Source organism: Seriola aureovittata, chromosome 10 (assembly GCF_021018895.1).
Source record: "Seriola aureovittata isolate HTS-2021-v1 ecotype China chromosome 10, ASM2101889v1, whole genome shotgun sequence".
Classification (NCBI taxonomy): domain Eukaryota; kingdom Metazoa; phylum Chordata; class Actinopteri; order Carangiformes; family Carangidae; genus Seriola; species Seriola aureovittata.
In genome coordinates, this window is record NC_079373.1 from 9,665,341 (window position 1) to 9,687,366 (window position 22,026).

A 22,026-nucleotide genomic window follows, 5' to 3' on the forward strand; every position below is an offset into this window, starting at 1 on the left:
GCGATTTGGATAAAGACGAGAGATGAGAGACGGTGATGTGACACCTTTATTTTAGGTCTTTTGCAGCAATACAACTTTGTCTTGTGAACACAGTCAAAACAGCAGTTATTTCTACACAAATACTTTGGCTGAGAATGATTAGACAACAAAAATATTAGAATCATTAAATAGGTGATATTAGTGATGTTGCTGCTGTCCTTCAGCCTGGTCATAAAAAAAGAAAGGCTTTTAAAAGAGCACGCACAGATGGACTCCAAAAAGAGAGCACTGTGAGGGAATGATAATGGAAAGTGGAAAATGGACCTTAGAAGAGGGATAATGGAAAGAAGATTGAGGCTGGGTAAGAGGGTAGGCAAAATGCAGGGTGTACAGCAATGTGTGGTGTGGTGGAATGAGAGGCTTTAAGAAAAATGAAACAAGGATGTCTGGTGGTGCAATAGCAAAGGGAGTTTTGATGCACCGATGCAGTTCTGCAACATGAAATGTACCCATACACCTCAAAAATACAACTTGATACTGTCAGTTTAATTTTCCTTTTGCTCAATGTGGAGTCGTTCAGAAAGTGTCAAGTGTACACGAGTTATGAGTCGAGACTGCAGAGTTGAATTCGTTATTTCTACAATATGTGCTTTAAAACACCTGTGTATTGTTCGAGAAAAAGGGGTAGCATAAAACCTGGAGGCCAAAAATGTGCTTACAATGTCCTAAATACTGTACTGTGTGAGTTGGAATCGAAACATTGTACAAACATAGGTTTAGATTTGGAGTGATAATTAGTTTTTGTTGTTTTTTTATGGACAAATGGAGTCAAATGGATGTCAGAGCTGAACAGCACGATACAACAGCATGCTGGATGAGGAGAAGTGGGGTGAAAACCCAGAGAGAGACAAAGGATGACACTTATAGACTGAGGACACAGCTTCCTGCTGCTCACTGCGAGATGACAGAGAAAAAAACAACAGCATATTGGTGGATCTGTGTCCTGCCCACATCGTTTCTGCGTAACCTACACCAACAGGTACACTACCTGTGGAGACTCAATTAGAAAGCCATTCGCCACTGACAGACTGAGGGTTGATTGCTGCCTCGGGGGAATTCAGAAATGGGAGGATTCAGTGTACAAGGACAAGAATGCACCATGAAATCCATCAACCAGCAGCACACTTTACAAGGACAGTAAGCTGTCTTAGATTTCACTCACCATTACTACTGCTGACAAGTTTGATTTCTTTTCTGCCAGACAGAATAGCATGGAGGCAAACCGAGCAAACCTGACCGGTATATCTTTTATGTTTCAGTTGCTGACTGTGGATGAAAATCACCCAAGTTATAATCAATAGACTACGCAATGTGTGAAATTTCAGTTTTTACCAGCAGTGGAAATCTGGAATCAAAACAGTCACTGCAGTTGGGTACCGTGGTCAAGCCCAGACAACTGTGAAATCAAAAAGTATGGCTACTTAACAGATGAGAGCATTTAAAGGGTGCTCCACTGACATTGCACTTCTGTGAAACTGTCAGATTAACAATGGATCCTTGGGGAAAAAAGGATCAAAATTGATGCTGCAGAACCAAAGATCATCAGGGATCATCTTTTTTTATTGCAAGGTTTCTACTGCCTTGTCAAAAACTGGTGCCTACATTTACCCACAGACAGTTTGATAAACTGACGCCTGGAGCCGCTAGCCTGAAGCAGGGATGAGGAGCGCGCTACAGAGGTCTGGTAAAACCATTTCTTTCTAACTCCACATCCCCAGATTTTTTAAATTTCTAATCTTGTAGTCTTCAACTGACACAGAGTCCAGTGACATTACTCAAAGCAACTGAACACATTTGGCGCAGCTCTCTCTGGACTCACAAACAGCTTCAGGAAACTTTTTTTCATATATGCAGTAGTACTCCCCGACACCTGTAAACAGGCTGTAAAATAAACTGTAAAATCAACAGAGCTCCCCTTTAAGGTCATTAAGTCCTTTACGCAACAAGGTTTACACAAAAAACAATCACACTGGAAGACACAAATACACCAATCCACTTTTTCTCCCTGTATACAACTCTGGTACCTCAACTCTCAAGGTATCTACTGATACCGACAACCAACCCAATCTCTTTTTCACAAACTTAAAATCTGTATGTTTCACTGTATGGAATTCACTGGAGTGAGTTTATGTAATGTAACATGAGGCCAGAGATTGCAGCCTGCCATGACTCAATAGAAGGAACTGATATTTATTTTTTTCCATAATATTCTGCAAAACAATTATTCCATTTACACTGATTTATAAAAGCCAAAGTCAAATAAAACGCAAACCTCAATTTCAACAATGCGACTTCTTTCTTATAACTGCAGTTGGTAGGACCTGGCTATAAAACACACCAACAAGCTCTGTGGCTTGTTTTGAAAAGCCAATTGCAAATTCAGCCACTGTGGGCCACAGTTATTACAAGTATGATATCCTGAACAAACTAAAAGGTCTGTGTTCCAATGAAATAGTCCATGAAAGTGAGGTTATTAAATTTGGGGCGTAAACTAAGGTAATCTCCACATTGAAAGATCAGCTGATACTTCAATAACCTATTTATAATGTTTACTGGCTAATCACAATGAGTGACTCCCTGATTGTTGTATCCTTATTACACACTGTAAATAACTGCAGGTGCATGTAAGCAGGGAAGGACTCTGTAAGCATCCTGTCATGATCCTCTGTAAAAGGTAGAATCAGATTACACATGATGCAGCAACCCAGCTATTCCCCATCAGTGATTCTTTAAGATAGTTGGACCTAAGATGTTTGAAACATTATCAAAGTTCAGAATCCAATGAAATCAGTAACTTCAAATTTAATATGCTATTGAGGTCGAGGAGACTTTAGACTTCAAACAGCATGTTCCCCCAACCCTGCACTCTGCAGAGGGTTCCTTAAAATTTAACAGACGTCTTCCCTTCATGCTGAAGTTGTCAGGCCTCCAGCGTTTTAGACAGTGACGTCAGCAAAACGCAAGTAATCTCCTAAAACTAGGTCATATTCAAATGTTTCTGTGCAATTGGCAACAACTGCTGGATTATAAGCACTTATTGTCTGGGCTTTTCAGTGTTCAATCTGTTTCAGCTAAATATTAGATTTATACACTATGCATCTAGGTACCATAAAAGATTTCTTTTGATGCTGGCAGTGTTTGTTAGCACTGGAGGAAAATACCGTCAGGATTATGAAAACTCGGACTCTTCCTAAAACCTTATTACCAAGATAAATTCTGTAAAAACAAATGCAAATCAGCTCAGATCAAACATGTTCCACAATTTTCCTCAAAACAGCAGTTCCCACCTCCAAGTCCTCCAACCTGAACGACCATATAGCTCGCTTGTTTGTTTGCTTGCTTCCTCCTTTACTCCCGTCACAATTACTACGGCCGCTAGAGGTCGCCCAACAGTAAAACGCAGTTATGTCTAGTAATAAGCTGCTTGCTATTTAAATATGCTACTCATTATTTTTAATTTTTTATGTTCATTGTATGTGAATTAGTGAAACTGGATGCTCTGATTTGTGTCTTAATTTCAAATCCAACAAAAGTTGTTGCCAAATAAGACATTTTAATAAATTCAACAAGCCACCTCAGAGATACTTTAGGAATAGCAGTCAATTGCGGATATCATCAAACTTCTGAAGCAGAAAGTCCATCATGTGGTTTTCTAGCTTCATGCTTTTTTCCTCTTATACGGTACAATAAGGAAAGTTACTCTGACTCTGTTGTTCAGGCACACAAGACACCACATCATTGTGAGTGGGTGGGCCGTCTGTGTAGAAAAGGCTATGCATTTTGCTTACTTGATCACCTCATGCAATACCTCCAGGGAGGTGTTTGATTGGTCACAAGTTCATTTTGCAGCACGACAACAACTACTCCAAACATACAGCCAGTCATAAAGAACAAAGAGTCCTGCATCAGATGGTCTGGCCTCCACAGAGCCCTGAACTCAACACCTTGGAGTCAGTCACTGAGACAGACTAAACCCTCAGAAGAACTGTGGCAAGTTCTCCAAGATACTTGGAACAACAACCTGCCTTGAAAAACTGTACAAGTGTACCGAGGGGAACTGGTGCTGTTTTAAAAGCCAAGGCTGGTCACACCGCATATTGATTTGATTTAGGTTTTTCCTGTTTAATGCGCAGTGTATTTCGTGTGAAGAATGAAAAGCAAAAAGGCAGATACATGGGTCAATTATAACAAATCTCATAATGAATTTATCATCTCTACTCTTTAAGTATGGAAATACATTTTACTCCTATTGTGTCTGTAGCATGTGCAACTGCTAAACTACTAAAGAACAACAACAACTAAAGTAGTAAAAATACATAGTACAACGTGATAGAGCTTTAAGAGTTGATCATGTTTTTAATATCGTCTCCATCCCCCCATGGCTGCGCTAATCTCATCCTCTCACTCACTCATCCTCTCACTCACTCACTCACTCACACACTCACACACCCTTTGACTGTGAGGAACCTGACACAGAATAGAATTCAAAACTAAATGGTTAATTTTTTATGCATTAAACCTGTGCTCACACCCCCTCCCTTCTTTTCTCCTTTCAGACAGGAATATATATGAGCAAAGAGAGAGCCTGTAGATACGAACAAGGATAAAAGAAGCTTTTTGTATTGATGTTGGAGTCGTGGATCCATTAACATATTTGTGAAAAAAAAAAAAGTGTAGTTGGTGAAGAAAATAAATGAATAAATAAATAAATAAATAAATCACACTATAAGCTGAAGAGACCAGCAAGTAAAGGTTTAATGTTGTATGGCAATACCCTTATTGCTTTTATATATTAGTTATTCTTACCCAACATATGTTAAAACTGCCATATTGTTAATCACTAGTCAGCTTGTGAATGTGCATACCTATTTTGGCATTAGGTTTATTGAGATTACTAGTCATGCATCTTAATTAGTCCTAATGACTAAGAACACTCACACAAGACGGTTCAGACAGATGAAGTGTCAGTCCCTTCTCCCCTTGTTTTTCTTCTTATATGCCTCTCATCCACTTCACATGAAAACCACCTTTGCATTTAGCAGAGAGAATCACTTTGATGGCACCGGAGAACAGTGCCATGTTCAAAAATAACCGCATTGTCTAATGGTGTGTAACAGAAGGAAGCAGGCTGTATTCGTGTTTTTCTAGTCTCTATGAGGGTAATACAATTTTGCTGCAGAGTGATTAAGCACCTTCCAAAAAAAGAGCCACTGAGCTACTGATACAAATTCAATATGTTAGCCTTAGACCCTTAACCATAGATGTCTCCATGCCAATGTTAATGAATAACATATTTTTCTGCTGTATCTATGACCCTCTTTCTAGAGTATAACTCTCTCCAAGGCGATGTTGAGCTGTGGTCCAAGAATTATACTTTACTGTAGCAGGTGTCGAGTGATTCAGTTTCCTCTCTGGAGGAAGCAAACGGCACGTAATGGCTTCGGCCTACAATTTGTAAATTCTGAGAGCAAGAGGAAGACCCTCAAAGGATAAATGAGACCTTTAATTAGATCAGCCAGTGAGGGGATTTCACCCTCTGAAAGCTTTTTTATTATTATTTCAAAGTCTCAATGTGAATTTTAAAAAATAGCACTCATCTCATATTAGTGCAGCTAACATAATGAAAGTCATTGGTTTTTATAATCTAATCGCACATGTTTTGTTGGACACTTATATGAGATTGTGTCATGACGACTTCTAATTTCATGTGTGGTGCCCAACTTGTTTAGTATGGAGTATCTCTCACTCGATCTGTCTCTTTCTCTCCTTGCATTGTGCTTGCAGGATGGGTTGATGCAGATATGCATTATTCATCCGTGTGTCCTTTCTGTCATTGCCGAGTCGAGCTCTGAGCAGAGGGGTGCAAAGCAGAACTACAATCAATCAACCAGGGTCTGACACTCACCACAATGGGATATGTTGATTGGATGTCACAGGATATCCATGCAAATAGAAAAGTGTAGTGGGCCATTCTGTACACACTGAGATTGTCTGGACGCTTTTTGCACCAGCAACAGTGTAAGTTCACTGGTTCACCTGTGGGAGAAAAGACCTGACCGCTCTCCACGGTGATGACATGGATTTCAGCATTTCCCATATATACTGTAGGTTCTCCTTGGGCAGCGCACCCAGGTAGATTGAGATCCTCCCAGGTAAACATCAAATCTAGAACACCTTATTTCACTCGTTTTAAACTAACTCACTTTTGGCCACACATCTGTCTGAGCATCTTACGATAGCATACATGAAAGATATTGGTAAATTGTAGCGTCTACCGTGCAAGCGAGGTGTTGTGAGGACATCTGTAAACTGTTACAAGAACACATTGAACAGTGTTTAACAGACAGTATAAATCATGCTGATAAAAATGCAAATCACAAACAGTCAACAGGTGCCACGGTGGAACAGTCTCCATTTTCCTATTGTCATCCTAAACATCTGTGTCTTGTTGAAGGGGGATTCACCACACTCTCTTAATGGCCCTAACCTGCCCATTTCATTTTTTCATGAGATGCAGTCATTAGCATAACTGACACTCAAATTTCTACACATTGTTACCTGCCCCACTCGATTGTTGGCCAAGTTTCACTCGCATAATAATTACATTAAGTGTCAATGGTGAATGAATCTTGCATAAAGACCTTGACGTAGTAAAACATTGTTGGCAAGCCATGATGATGGTTATATGGTGAACAAAATATTAATTTTGCATCAAGTTTATTTTAGGTATTCATTGTTGGTTTAGATGGTTTCTATAATTCGGGAAATTCATTCACACTAAGGGAATTACTATTCAACTAGTCAAATTATCTGTTTTCCCCTGTAGAGAGAGGTGAACTATCTGTACATTCACTGGTGCTACAAGCCTGGCCCACTCGCGAATTTATTTTCAGAGAAAATTCAAAGTATGAGAAAATGTTAGAATGCAATAAGATCTCTTAAATCCTTTATATGTGGCACTTCACTTCAAGTGGTTCTTTCATGAGACTCATTGTTACTACTTGTCTGACTTAAGTATTCTCCCTGAGTTAGTCATGTGTTGAAAGTCCTACAGGAAGCCCATAGCAGAATACAGATCAGCAAGAACACAAATCATCTTCATCCCTAAGCAGAAATGAACAGCAGACAGAAGAGTTTTGCACTCTGAGGTCACATTTTCTTTAAGTTTGCATTTGCCGATTGAGTCATTCGCTGATGCGCTGCCTTGAAGTCAAGCATTCCATTATTTACACAGGTTGGACCCTAAACAGTGGGCTATGGTGCGAGAGTAATGCTTTTACCTAGAAAACGGGTCCAATTAATATTCTGCAGCATACTTAACAGAAGAAGCTAAGTAGAAAATTGGAGTGTTCATGTGCAAATCCAGTTGTTAAAAAAAGTGTTAATGCTCAAATGTAATTATGAATTTCAAACAAAAGAGTTGAAATACGGACTTGGTCCCCTAAACTCTCATCTGTTCACTATTTATCAGAGAAGTCAATTTCATGGCTAATAGGTTCATTACTGTGGTCATGCTTGAAGGGCCTTCTCTGATAAAACTCACTCAGGAGTTGAGAGCTAAGCCACTGGAGCACAGGTCTTAATAAGGTTCTCTCTTTGTCTCTTTGCTTCTCTTTCTCATGGCAATACTACTCCGAAGTTAAACTTTGACCCTATTCTTCATACACCTCCTCTATTTGAGACTGATGTGACTGCTGTGTATGGGCCGGATCCAATGACACAGGAGAAATCTCCTTGTGTGGAAAGGGGCACAGATTTGCCTCAGCTGCTCTATTCACTACAGACAATTTATCTGCTGTTCTGGGAGGAGAGAGTTTCTGCAAAGGTCCACCTAGACAAGACGGGTCTGTGCTGCATACTAATGACAGCCGACTGTTTCTACCACACAGCCTTGTCATCCTGCATTCCAGCCATGTTCTCATGCTGTCACACTGCGGTGGAGATGGAGCGCTTTATGAGGCGATGCAGCGCCGTCTGCTTTGCTACGGCACATGCAGAGCCCCGACTTGTGTTTGAAATTGAATTCTTTATTGTCATGAAGATAGGCTCAGATTCAACCTGCGTTTTTTTTTTGTTGTTTGTTTCGTTTTTTTTTCAGCAAGTCCAACATACCACATCTCAATATCCTGATTCAGCAGAAACGATGACCTGACAGAGGCTGATGATTGTGAAAGCCTTCCGGCACTGCCTGCACTTCCACCTGTTTAATCCCACATGCATGTGAGAGGGGCATTAATGCCAGGTGCTCTTCCAAAAAATCTAATTTCACCTCCTGCTCTCTCTCCACTTGCATATTCTTATGTTAACGGCATCCACCACACAAGGTGTACTCACATCTACAGCATGTTTATGCACATCTCGGCTGGGCTAGTGTTCTCCCTTTCATCTGTTCTAATCTAACTCTCCCATGTAATATTCACCAGAAGGCTCTGGGTTTATCCTAATGAACCATGAGGGCTAAATAATCCACTCTTTTGTTCCCAATCTGATTACTTCCTCATTTTTTCTCTCCGCTCAGATTTCCTGCACTCTCTCTTTGTCATTCACATATTCAACCTTCCAAGGGCACTGTTCAAGATTTAACAGTGCATGCCAAGCACTACATGTATCTCCAAATACACACACACACATGCACAGATATAACTAATGGATCTTGTAACGTTGTGTTCAGGGTGAACAAATGAACAGTGGCTCGTGTGTTTGGACGCCATTTGTATGAGCATGATCAGCGCTCCTGTCTAATCCAGTATAACTGACCGGCCTCACCGGTCCGTATTGATTTTCAACTTAAGTGGAAGATAGATCCTCAGAAGAGAGACGGAGTTAATATCTGTACCTGCCAGTGAGAGAGAATTAAGCATTTTTAAGCATTTGCTCTGAACTGTTAGAGAGACTTTAGCTGGAAGAGGTGAGATGACAGAAACTGAATCAATCCCTTAACACATCTATCTCTGTTTACCACACAGGCACAGTGGTAGCGTTGGACCAGTGTTTTGGTGTGAACGAAATCAACCAGAGGTCAAGTGCTTTGTAAGGAGCTTCATGAAAACTAAACCTTCTGTTAGGTTTTCATTTGGGTAAACAAGAAAGGGGAAAGAGATAAAGCTGTAAGAGTTTGTGCTCCTTGGCAAATCAGCAATCAGCTCTATAAATAGCTCCCACAGACGGTCCTGGCCAATTATTTATGAATAATAATGGAATGACTTGCATGGAGACATGTCACAGTTCAAAACAACATCATCCATCTCTCCTTCCATCTCAGCTCTCATTGCCCAAGGGGAGGTGGTGGGAGTGGGAGTGAAAGGGAAGGGGGGGGGGGGGGGGGGGGTTAGAGGTAAAAAAAAAAAAAAAAAAAAAAGGAGATGCAAAGCAGAAAAATCTGTCATTTTGAGCAATGTGTGAGGTGAATGTCTGCCTGGGTAAACCACACTGACACTTCACACATCAACATCAACAGGAAGGAGAGAGTCCAGAAATAGCAAGAAATCAAATGTCTTCATCAAACAGTGTGTCAGGGTCAAAAGAAATTCAGAGGTGAAATTATTTCTGGATCAAAGATGTATCTGTTTCCTGCTTCACTATTCAACTGCACCTCTGAATAAAGAGCTGTCAACTAACACATTGCTCTCTTTATCCCTGAACAACTGTCACACTAAAACACTGACACAGACACAAATGCAGATGTATTTAAATTATGTCCATGATGGCATGAGCAGTATGCCTTTGGCTTGATTCAACAAAGCTATACAGTGGTGACACGGACAACTAAATTATATTTTCGGTAAGAAAAACAACTGATGGTGACAACTCCACGTGACGCTAATGCAACGTCCAGCTGTAGCGGTTTATTACAGAACTCTTATCATTAAAAGTGCTTTCTAAAGGATGCTGCCTCTGAGTATAATGACCTGAGCCACTGGAGCGTATCACATTTTGGGAATTGGACAAGCTTGGCCCATCATCAAACATTACTCAGCATCAGTGTTCAGTTTAGTGTAAATATCAACCGCGGGGGCACACAGAAAAGCCAGTGCCATCCTGCTACTGCTGCCTCATTTGCATTTATACAATGTAACACTGAAATATTATTGTGACGGGGGCGATGATGGTGAAGTCGGTTGTAGACCAAGTTATGGAAGTTTCAAAGTATACATGTAAACAAAAAAGAAAAAATGTATTAAATCAGATTCTAACTCTGTCCACAGTATACACATGTACACTCAGTACAGTATATGTTTGAACACTGTGGATGGTACAGTCTCTGTAATCCGTATTCAGAAAGCATGCAGCTCATGCCATCAGAGCATATTGCATACCTCTGGCAGATTAGGTGTGTTCCTGTATATGAGCTGCACACTGGAATAGAAGACTTACAGATGGCACATATCGGCATAAATTCGTTCGACACAGACTCCATCTCTACTTCGCAAGGATATATGGCTTCTTCACATACAGTTTGGCTCAGAGCATTGATAATACCACTGAATAATGTGCAACAGTTTTAACTCTGACTTCTGTTTAGTCAATCAGGGACACATGAGAGCAGAGCTCAGAGACTATGAATCGCTACAATTCCCACCTTTAATCCTAATTGCAGAAACCAATGGTTGGTTGAATAATCTCAATTATTTGCATAATATCTCCACTACTGCAGTTGCTGGATGAACGACCGAGGGATCATCTCCATGCATTTTTCTCTTCCTAATTTTTACTCGCCCTTCACCCCCCCCCCCCCATCAGTCCTACATGTGGAATACACCTAAATCACAGCAATGCCCCCCTGAGTTCTCTTTGACTTTTCTGGGTCATGGTGATAAGAGCCAACACTGAGCCTGTGTTTCTTATCTAGAAGTGAAAATGTCTTGCATGACATTTTGGCTTCCACTGAGAGTGACTTGTAAAATGAAGAAAAGGTGCACATGTGGATGTATTAGAGGTCTCAGCCTGTTCTCCATCAAAATAAATTCTAATTCGTCTTACACTGGCCACAAAACATTCACTTTTAAGAGTCTATTTGCTCCTCAGCCAAGGTTATCATCCGGTTACAAGATCATTATAACAACACTATAACAACTAGTCAAAAGGTACTTGGAGTAACTGGATGAACACGAACTCAGACGATTAATTGTGTCTGGACACCAATGCGTTTTTTTTTTATTTTAGGAATGAGAATTAATGGAAACATTGTGATTAAATTCCGATTCTTAATTCTTCAATTCCCAATTTAAAAAAGACAGAAAAAGGACAATTTTCAGGCTCTTAGTTCAGTGTCCTGTGTCCTAATTTACTTGTTTTTTAGAGCACCAAATTTCAATATGGCGGTTTAACTATCTGGTGTATCAAGGTCACTTTCTGAAAAAATAAAGGACAGACATGTGTCTGGGACTTTGCAGTTTCTTCATTTGAATCATTTGGAAGCATGCTGCAGTCTTCTGCCTGTATGAGAATAATGAAGTTCAATAGTGGAATTTACTGACCTGAATCAGTGGCTACATGTCTTTTGTAAAACAGAAGTCAGTCTCCATGTTCTGGGGTAAATGGGATTAAAACCACAGTGCTCCGCTATGTTGTTACTCATGTTATCTCTCCAGCAGTGGAGAACAAAATTAAACAGATTGTAGACTGTAGACAAATTATTTTCTCTGCCTGATCAGAGCTGAAGTGTTGCTGTGTGTGTTCATTAGTCGGATTGTTTGCTAGGGCTGGAGTTGGCCACTCCACTTTGCTGATGTTAGTCTCTGGGCAAAGTCATAGTATTTTCACTGAGTTATGAAATCAAACATGCACCTACAATCAACATGACTTTATTAACAAAGAACAAAAATTTTTGGAATTTGTGAATCAATCTGGGACGATATGAATTGTGATTCTGAAGCCCTACTTTATATTGTGTAATTTTACAAATTTTATTGAGTCCAAATATTGTTCCAGAATAAGCTGCATCACTACAACGTGACCATCCATGCTGAACACAAAGTGGTTCAGATTGGCCGTGTTCGATACAGGAATAGATGACAGCACCTCCTCTTTGCTGCCTACACATAGTGTTTTTCTTGTAAATGGAAAATGTGCACCACCTGCTACAGAAGAGCAAGCCAGCAGTCTCTAAGCCAGACCCAGACACACATCTCCTGGTCTTCTGAGTGTGTAGGCGGACAAACTCCTTTCCACTTGGTAACAGCCGGAATGTCTCCCTACATGTGTGTGAACTTCAGTGCCTTCTCCTTCAGGCAGCTTCCTTCCTATGTATGTCGCAATCATCTTCTGACAGAGAGGGGCATATATCTGCATCACTTCTGACCTCCAACCACGAACCACATTTCCAACCCAACGCAATGCAAGATCACAGGTGGAGAGGGAGACAAACAAGCGGGAAAGAAAGAAAAACAGAGACCCAATGGAAGGGCAGCGAAACGGTGCGACAAAGAGATTGGGAGAGAACTTCGGTGCCACTGCAGTATCCTTAAAAAAATTGAGAAATGTTAAAACAAATATCATTATGCAACTGCCATTGTGGGATTTGGTTGTATAAAAAGTCAAAGACAGAGGAGGAATAAAGCACAGTTGTAATGTGCTATAAGACCAGATCCGAGTTGAGTGTGGGAGCGAGTTTTCCACCCTCTTAAAAATGACACCTTGTTATAATGCAGACAGATGGCCTGATATCGTCCATCCTGACCAGTTTTTTCCCTTTTCTTCCAAATGCACAACCCTACACTGGACTGACAGGGCCCTGTTGTTTGCCATCTGCTTGCCATGTTTGGCACCAGAGCATGTATTTCCTGTTTGATATATCTCCTGTTGGGTACACCATTGATTACTCACTCTGACACTGCTGTCATGAAGACAGCTTATCACTCCATCAATCTAATCAGTTCAACATCTTATTCACATCTTTGTTATATATTCTTACCACTATAGTTAATCAGTCTTGACATTTCAAATTGCTAAGAAAAACAACTTTGTTGCTCAATTGTTTCATTTGGAAGTTGCCACCAAATTATTCTATTTCACGCAGAAGTGAGTCTCAGTCTCTGCGTAATACAAAAAAATTATTTGAATCGAGACCGAGCAGTTGTTATATGTTTGTTTTGCTAATGCTTCCCAGTGAATTTCTTACAGAGCCCAGCAGAAATCCAATCTCTAACGATCATCCAGCCAGCAAAAGAAATTACAGTCAATTTGTCAAGTGGAACCAAAATCTAATCTGTTGGTTTAATGATACGAGGCTCCTTTCTAGGGACCAACTAAAGAGCTTGTTTATAAGTCCCTGTGCCTTCATGGCTTATCACATCCAACATTTAAACACCCCCGAGAACATATCTATCAGTTTCAGAGCTGTCGTTGATATGGCCTTAGAATATCAATTATAGCTACAGGGTATATTATTCTACAACAAGAAAAAGTACAGTTCATTTATTAAAGGTGTCCCATGTAATTTCACATTAGGCGAGGGTGACATTACATCACACTGTGAGGCGATCTAAATTTGTCAACCTTCATTGATTTTTCTATACCATTTATATTCCGTATTAATTATCCTTTTAATGTTTTTGCTTGTTTTCGGCCTTTGTGGGCAACGCTGCAAATCAATGAACAGGATTGCTTTGTAAAATATTGGATTTGCTTGATTATCCAATTTAATTTATTTTTGGATTAGCCAAAAAAAAAAAAAAAAAAACATTCCCATGTGACAGTTTCACCACTGGTTTTCTGTAAAATTTACTATATCATCATGTATCGTGATAACACAATAAAAGTAATTAAAATGCTACATAAGATTTTTTGTGTATCGTTCATTTACTGTTCATTAACTGTTCATTAACTGTCAGTTTTCAAGCTTTAACGTATGCGTACTGACATGTAATTTGTTCCAATTGAGTGAAACACACACCCTGGTCCTTAACTAAGTTGTCCTACTCACAGAAGTTGCTCCTACATTTGAGTGAAGACTGTGATGCAGTTGAATTTTACAAGAGAAGCCAACAGCCTTACCGTTCTCCTTGATTTTCCCATCTATGGTGTCAAATTGAAAATCTACCACAAGTTACTCCTGATTATCCACTCAGCCCAGCTCACTCGTTTCCTCCATTAAGCGTTTACAAAGAGAGCGGCCTAGATATAGATAGATAGAGCAACGGATACTGTTATAAGTGCAAAAGTATAAGTGGAACAAATGGCTGTTGTAATTATACATTGCAAATTATGAATTCAAACTGATAACATTTTTTCCATGTTCAAACAGTAGCTTGAATTTGGAATAAAAAGAGACCGCAGTTTGACCCACCACAATTTTACATCGCCCCCCTCTGAATTCAATCTCACCCTGCCTGGCGAAAGTACGATCAATTCACATTTGTCAGAGATGAGTAAGCACCTGGGAGAATCAGCATCCTCCATGCTGATAGAGAGACTAATATAGAGAGGAGGCAAACATCTCTTAATGGAAAATGATCACTTAACTAGACACCACAGAGCGATCTGAGTATTATTCTTGGTTCTTCCTACTTTAGAATAAAACTAGTGCGTGATTGATTGTGACACCACCTGACAGAAGTGTTTAATCACAGGATACAAGTAAGCATACACCACCGGATGTACATGTTACAGTGCAGTGTATGAGTCAGCCACTATGTCATCAGCAAGGATACACTGATTATATAGAAATAGTTTGGCAGTCTACTTTAGCATGACTCATAGTGATATACAGAGAAGGACAAATACCATCAACACTCCGTATACATTCTTCTACCCACCATTTCAGTCAAGCAAATCCCAGTGGTGTTACAGTATGTGCCTTGACAGTAAAAAGTGCTGATGGTAGTGACCAGCTCTGTGCTACCTTGACCCTGTGCCAGACAATCAAGGGCGACAGCCTGGTACACCCACAGGCAGGGCCAACACCCTACTGCTACCACCCACGCAGCCGTCACACTCCTGAGCAACAGTCATCCCACTGACGCATAGGCGACTGGACTAAACTGCACCTGATCTCTCTGATGCTCTAAAAGGCCAAATCATCTTTTACAGACATTATACTAATTCTGAAAATGGGAACATAAATTATCCTTAATTCTCCACCTGTCAAAAGTTGAGTTATGTACAACTAAGGAAGATTCACTGCTTCACATTCTCACTACAGTACACAGAACAGGAATGACATCCATTTCCTTTGCATTCAACCAGTGGAGCAGAAACAGGAAAAGATACGGTCTTGACATTTCGTAGCGTCCAGCACCCACCATCCCAGCATGTGCGTGTTGTGTTGTGTGGATCGGGACATGGACATTGACCTGGGTGGGAGGAGGAGTTGGGTGCAGTGGAGATCCCCAGCTGGTGTGACAGACACAGAGACAAAGGTGCTGAGCTTTGTGCCATAGTAGCTGGAGGCAGGCCTTAATGAAGAGGTAGCAGCTGAAGAAGATAGACTCATCCTGGCTGTCAGAGCCGAGGCAGTGGCCCATTAGTGGTGAACCGCCAACAGGAGAGGCCTCGCTGACAAGGTGTGACTAGGGACAGGCACAAGATGACAGCTAGCACCGGCTAATTATCATTAGGTGCTAGCAAGTAAAGCGAGAAGGCAGAGAACCAGGCGAAGGCACAAGAGAGGAGGTGGAGAAAATGGGCAGTTTGAGGGAGGGAACAACAGCAACAGGCTTGTCATGCCATCTATGTCTACAAGTTGTAATATTGGAATCCTTCCCTGCAGGCATTACATTTCATTTAAAATAGGACAGTTGTCGAGAGCCAAATAAATCACTGTACAGGGAAGCTGCTCTTGTGTTAAAATTAGATAGCAGGAATCCCCAAGTTGGCTTTTTTTCATTTTGGTGGAAGAGTTGAGCTTCCTTACTGCGTGTCTTAAAAAGGATAACGTGTGACTATGTATTAATCTGAATTCACAATGTACTCTCACTTTTATGTGCTTGTTTGTGTGTGGGCATGTGTGTGAATACATGCGTACGTGTGCGATGAAGAGTAACTCTGCTTATTGGTGGGCCTCCTGTTGGTGTTCACAGGCCCATCTATTTGAGGTTAATCCCTCCATCCCCCTAAAGACCACAACTCAAAGGAGATACAAAAGAGAAAAAACAAGCATTGTTTGGCGCCTGCAACCACAGGGCCACAGGGTTCCAACCACAAAGCCCTCTTTACATGTGTGTGAGGACTGATCAGCACATGTACTGTATGTAATGTACATGATGCTAGCACTTTCTTCCTACACACAAACTACACACTAAGCATGTTGCGTGCATGCTACATGACAATCAAAATACGGTCCTTTTAAAAAACAGATGATAAAATAAAACCAATACCAGATTAAGAGAATACAGCGTGTTCCTGCAAGACAATGCTAACATCAATGTTAGCTCTATTTACAACTTTCTAATGGTGGAGTAGCCTAACCAATTACTTGAAAGAAAAGCCCACTTTAACTCTCCAATGGCATACTGCTCTGTGACAATAGCATAAAACAAGAGCAAATGTCATTGTTCTCCATTAAGAAGTCCTTTGTCTGTGTTGCTGTGGCCTTCAGAGCATAATGGTCTTTGTAGTCTTTGGCAGGTCATTTCTTTCAAGATGGGAATTCCCTGTCTGCTGAGTCCCTGTTGGGCTACTGAACAAGGCATTGTATTAGTAGACAGTCAGCCAGGAAAGCCAATGGGGCCGACAGGATTAGTCCACAGACAACATGGCAGTCTCAGCTCTTAATAACATAAACACACAAAGACAAACACAAACACACATGCACACATGCAGATATGCAGCCTCAGGGGTGGATATGTCCTTTGCACAAAGCATGCATGAAAAATAATAAATTTTTTCTTGATAAGCATTTAAGACATGGGCCATTGAAAATCCGCTGACCCAGTTATCCTGAAGTTAGTCAGTGGAAATAAACTTGTTACTGGAGTCCTTAAACTATGGTAGAAGGAGAGTGGCTGTTGAAGAAAACGTCACATTTCCAGTAAGATGAAGTCCCAGGGGTAGCAGCATGACCAGATGAAATGAGATGACAAAGCACTGAGTGCTCTGATGGCTGAGTGCCTGTAGGGAGGAGCGTGAATGTGTGCATGTGTGTTTATCTGCAGAGTGTGTGTGGTTGTCCTCTACGTGCTTCCCCCAAGATTCGGCCTTCCACTGCACACACACCCCCCTATGGATGAGTGTGGGGTCCTCTGTGCACTCCCTTACGTTCCCACGCCTTGGCCGATGCTCTTTGACATGGCTAATGTAAACAGATGTTGCACCGTGACAGGAAGTGGCCGACTTTTGAGGGCCTGATGGAAAAGAAGCTGTTCCTCTCCATGACAGAGGAACAGTGAGGAGGTCACAGTACAGCAGGAAACAGCAAAGACTATGTCCCAGCTGAGCATGTGTGTGGGGGGTGTTGGGGATTGAAGAAACTGCATGGGCAATCTCTAACCTCATGGTCAGGGTTAAACAGCTGGCTTCACCTACTTTGGCTTTATGGCTCTAACCTTACTGACCTGCAATACCACTGAGGCTGTAAATCACTGGCAGAATATAGAGCTCATATCTAACCAGAGGGAAGGACGATTGATTGAGTAAAAAGAGAGCTCATACTCATGGACAGTATTGGAGCTCTCCATTCAGCACCACAACACAAGTAAAAACAGCAATTAAATTCCAGTAATATTTTTAAAGATTAAGTCCGCACTAGATTGGACACTAGAAGGAAGAAAAACCCAGCTGCACTGGCCTCTATGGGTTAAAAAGCATAAATCTGTTGCAGCTCTGACCACACCCTACAACACAGCTGGGTGTGGTCCGATGTGCTGTTCCCCTTGTGACCACACCCACCTGCAATGTAGCTTGGTAGTCTTGCCCCTTGTTACATCACTGGTGCACAGTGTGGACAAAGTTGTCACAGTTAGTGGGAAGGGAAAACCAGAAAATTAGACCAAGTGAAGTCACTCTCTAAATGAATGACACAACATTATTCTCAATTTTAACAAAATCAAGGCCTCAAATCAAACTCCTGACAACCAAACGCACACAAATCTGTCCGTTTTTACAGTATGTAGCCCGCCCATTTTTATGGTTCATGTTTTTCGGTTGTGTGTCCGTCTGTCACCATTCTCGTGAACGTGATATCTCAGTAACGCTTTTTACTTCTGGTTGCTATTGCTGGCTATAGTAAAAACAAGTAAGAAAGTTGCAGTTCTAATCTGTTCACACAGCCAGCTACACATTTCTAAAAGTTGGGAACACACTCCCATATTTTTGAGGAGGTCATATGACCTGACATCACATCTATCACAGATATCGGTATAATAAGCCAATCTTTGGCCAGATGATTCTGGTGCTGTGTGTGGGCGGAGAGCTCATCTAATTAGAGCTGCTATGTATGCAACGGCCGACATTTGTCAGACTACAGTAGAAGCCTCATTTTCTCCCAGCACTGGCAGTCCTGTATGTTGTTAGTTTTTATAACTGATTAGAGGTGACCGGCTTTAGTATCAGAAATGCCTCTAATACTGCCTAAAGAAGGTATCGGGTATCAGCGAGTACACAAGTCTATGCACCAATCCAATAACACATAATGTATTATTAAACTTTATAGTTTCACACCTGGATTTAAATGAACTTTTCCAAGAAAATCAATTATTCTTCGCTGCTCAAAAACAGTAGCTGTAGCAGGAAGTTATGCTGTGCAGCCACTGTTAACTACTGCTATAGAGCAGCAAAGAACTCTGGTAAATAATGTAACATTAGCCATTAGCAAAATGCCAGCAATTTGCCAATATGTTACACTGGAAAGTCTCACCAGTAAAAAGGCAACGTATACAGTATGCAAGGCTTTAATTTTGACGTGTGGCACTGGTGTTAGGACACTTAGTGTAGGAAGTGTTATTTATCTTTTCATGAATGACAGTCAGATTAGATAATTAATTAAAAATGGTAGACCAAAAGCAGCAGATGTCAATTCACACGATGCGACCTATTTCCAGGATAGACAGATTCCCTGATGCTGAAACACTTAAGGTCACAATAATACTATCTTTCCAGTGACATGGCACACATGGACACAGTCCAGTCATGGCTTGCAATCTTTCATGTCTTGCATGATGTACATACATGATTAATAGGGGATGCCACCTAGTAACACCAACATCATCTTTTTGTTTTGCTTCACCATGTTTACAGTTGTGTGTGGAAGAGAAATCCGTACCTCTACAACATACAGAAATAATCATAGTCATCAAGCTAGGTGAGAGAAGGCTAAAAAATACTGACCAGCTAGTCTTTTTGTCAAGAGGTCGCAAAGCATCCTAGATTCTGTGTCGGTTCTCTGCCACAGTGATACTCAGAATAAAACGTGCAACGATCTCGTCTGATGCTTATTTTTGTTCGTAACCCTCAATGTCTTTCAGGTCAGGCCATTATCAAGCTGATGCTGTGTTCTCTAATAGCTACATTAGACAGAGTTTAACAGGTTGCAGCTGCATTAGACAATAACAGATGATCAGAGGGAATCAAAATATAAAACCTATCAGACCTGGGCCCTCTCTAGTCTTTAAAGGTGCTATATGTAAGTTTTTGCTAGTACTCTTGGTGTCAACTCTTGTTTTGCTTCTATTTCTATCACTTCTTATCTTCTACTAAGGTTTATCTAAACTGACCTGCTAGCCCTGGTCCATGCCGTTACTTTGCGATAGTGTGTCACTTCAGTCTGCCCTCAGTTCAGCATGAGAGGATGAAGAAGTAGCGCTGCCCAGAAGCCACATTCTAACCTCTTGTTCAATGCAATGATGGCTGAAGCTCTTGGCAAGCAACCATTACCACCACCACCACCACCTGTTCCCAGCAGGAAACCACAATCAGTGGCAGAGAAGACTTAGATATAGAACCTTTAATAATTATGTGATATATGATAACCAAGTAAATCTTATTATAAGATACTTATTATAATTACATAATTTCTCCTATGCAATATTTGCTCTTTATAATTCTTTATATCTTTGTTGTATTTTCCTGTTCTGTTCCCTTTTTTAATCACATTGTACCTCAATTATTTTACAAGTCTACAGTAATTAAAAGATAATTGAAATGTAATTACACATTAATTTGAGGTGTGTAAACTATTGTGTAACAAAAACCCTTCATCACCAATCGGCCTGTACGGGGATGAAGAGGATACATTAACATTTCCTCTACGACAAAGGTTGCATTTTATCTTCAACTGCTGCTCATCGATCTCAAGGAGTGTTTAATGTAGGAGGAGGTGAACATTGGCTTCTTTTCTTCCTCTCTCTCTTCTCTTTTGATTGAGGCACTTTCATCTCTCACCAACTGAACATGAATCCAAAGGGACACTGGGACTGAGGCCAAAGAAGACTGCCCTGTGGTCAAACCACAGGCAAAACCCAGGAGACCTCGGAATGTGGTCCTCCCTTATTTCTACAGTCTGTCCAACATCCTTTTATGTGCTGGATGAAAAAGCGAAATATTGGAAGAAAAATGGATTTCTTAAAAAAACAAAACAAACAAAAACAAACTGGGGAAAAATAACAGGAGCAGCTTAGTAAACATAATTTTTCTCCACTTCAGTATGACTGCCCAGGTCCCTGTGAGGTTGGACCAGGAGCCCCCGAGTTTGTGGAAAGGGCAATTTAAATAGATCAGACAACAGCAGACCACTACAACATTTGAAACCAGCCACTCCACTAGCACTGAGCCAGCTCTGTTCTGGAGCAATCTGGAGCAAATCACAGTGGCACCAAATGCAAGTGTAGGATGCCTGCTGCAGAGAGAAGATAAAAGTCTGTGTGCTGGGTCCTCTGGGTCCGCCGGCTTCCATCCCACTAGCACGATTGCCTACTGATGTATGACATGCAAAGTGTGAACTTGAAATAAGACAGCCACTGACGGCCCATCTGCATCTTCTTTAGCCGATGAGCTCAGGCCAGAGAGGATCCTCTTCACAGACACACCACACACACTGTGCCAAGGAGGTTGTGCACATGCAATGAGTGTGGTAAAGGCAAGGAAATGTAAAAGCTTGAGTATCAACAGGCACATGTGTACAGCACATCGATGGACGTCTACAGGCACTCAGAGTGAAAGGGGAGAAAAACTGTAGTGAATATCAGATAGAGTGTGGGGACAGAGAGAAGAAGCTGGATGAAATATTAATGGGTATGAAATATTAACATCATTCTTCTATTGAACTCTCAAGTTTTGGGAATGCTGTGTTTTTGCAGCAGCATGTTTACTACTCTTTCAACTGGGAGGATTCCTGAAGAGCCGTCAGAAGGCTGTCAAGTGATCGGTAAAGTCTTACCTCATACACACATCCACTTTTCACTCTCTTCAGGATGCTTCTGATGAAACATACAGTGTGTTGAGTTGAAGGCGGAGAAGCTGTTTTGGACTGATGTGCTGTGTAATTATAGTCTGACAGCCAGAGGCTTGTAGATGGATCCCATGTAGGACAGGTACTTGTGGAGTGCTTGCATACATCATGGTACAGTTATTACAAACATACAATCCTACATGTAATCCTAAAGACGCACGTACACCCAACCGTACTGATAAGCAGATACAAAAGACCTACACGTACTACCAAACAACTACACACCAACAACCAAGGATAGTGAAAGCTCTTTCTTCTCCCTACACGCGCACACACACACGCAACTCCTCTCCACACACGTGCCATGCTCCATATCATGCAATGTGAAGATCCAGTGAGATTTAGAGTTGATGACAGGCTTAAAAACATGCAATTATTTGCTCTTCTTAATCTTAATCACTTCTTGATAAGTGGTGGTCTCAGTGCGTCAAGTGGAAGGGAAACATGTATCTCAGTATGAGCGGGAGGTATCGAGTCCTTTTGATAATAGCAGATTGGAACTGAGGTTTTCTGAGGTTTGTTTTTATAAACAACACTCCGAAAGCCAAAGCTCAATGTACAATATAAAATTAAGAAAGGCAGCAAATCCTCACATTTGAGAGGAT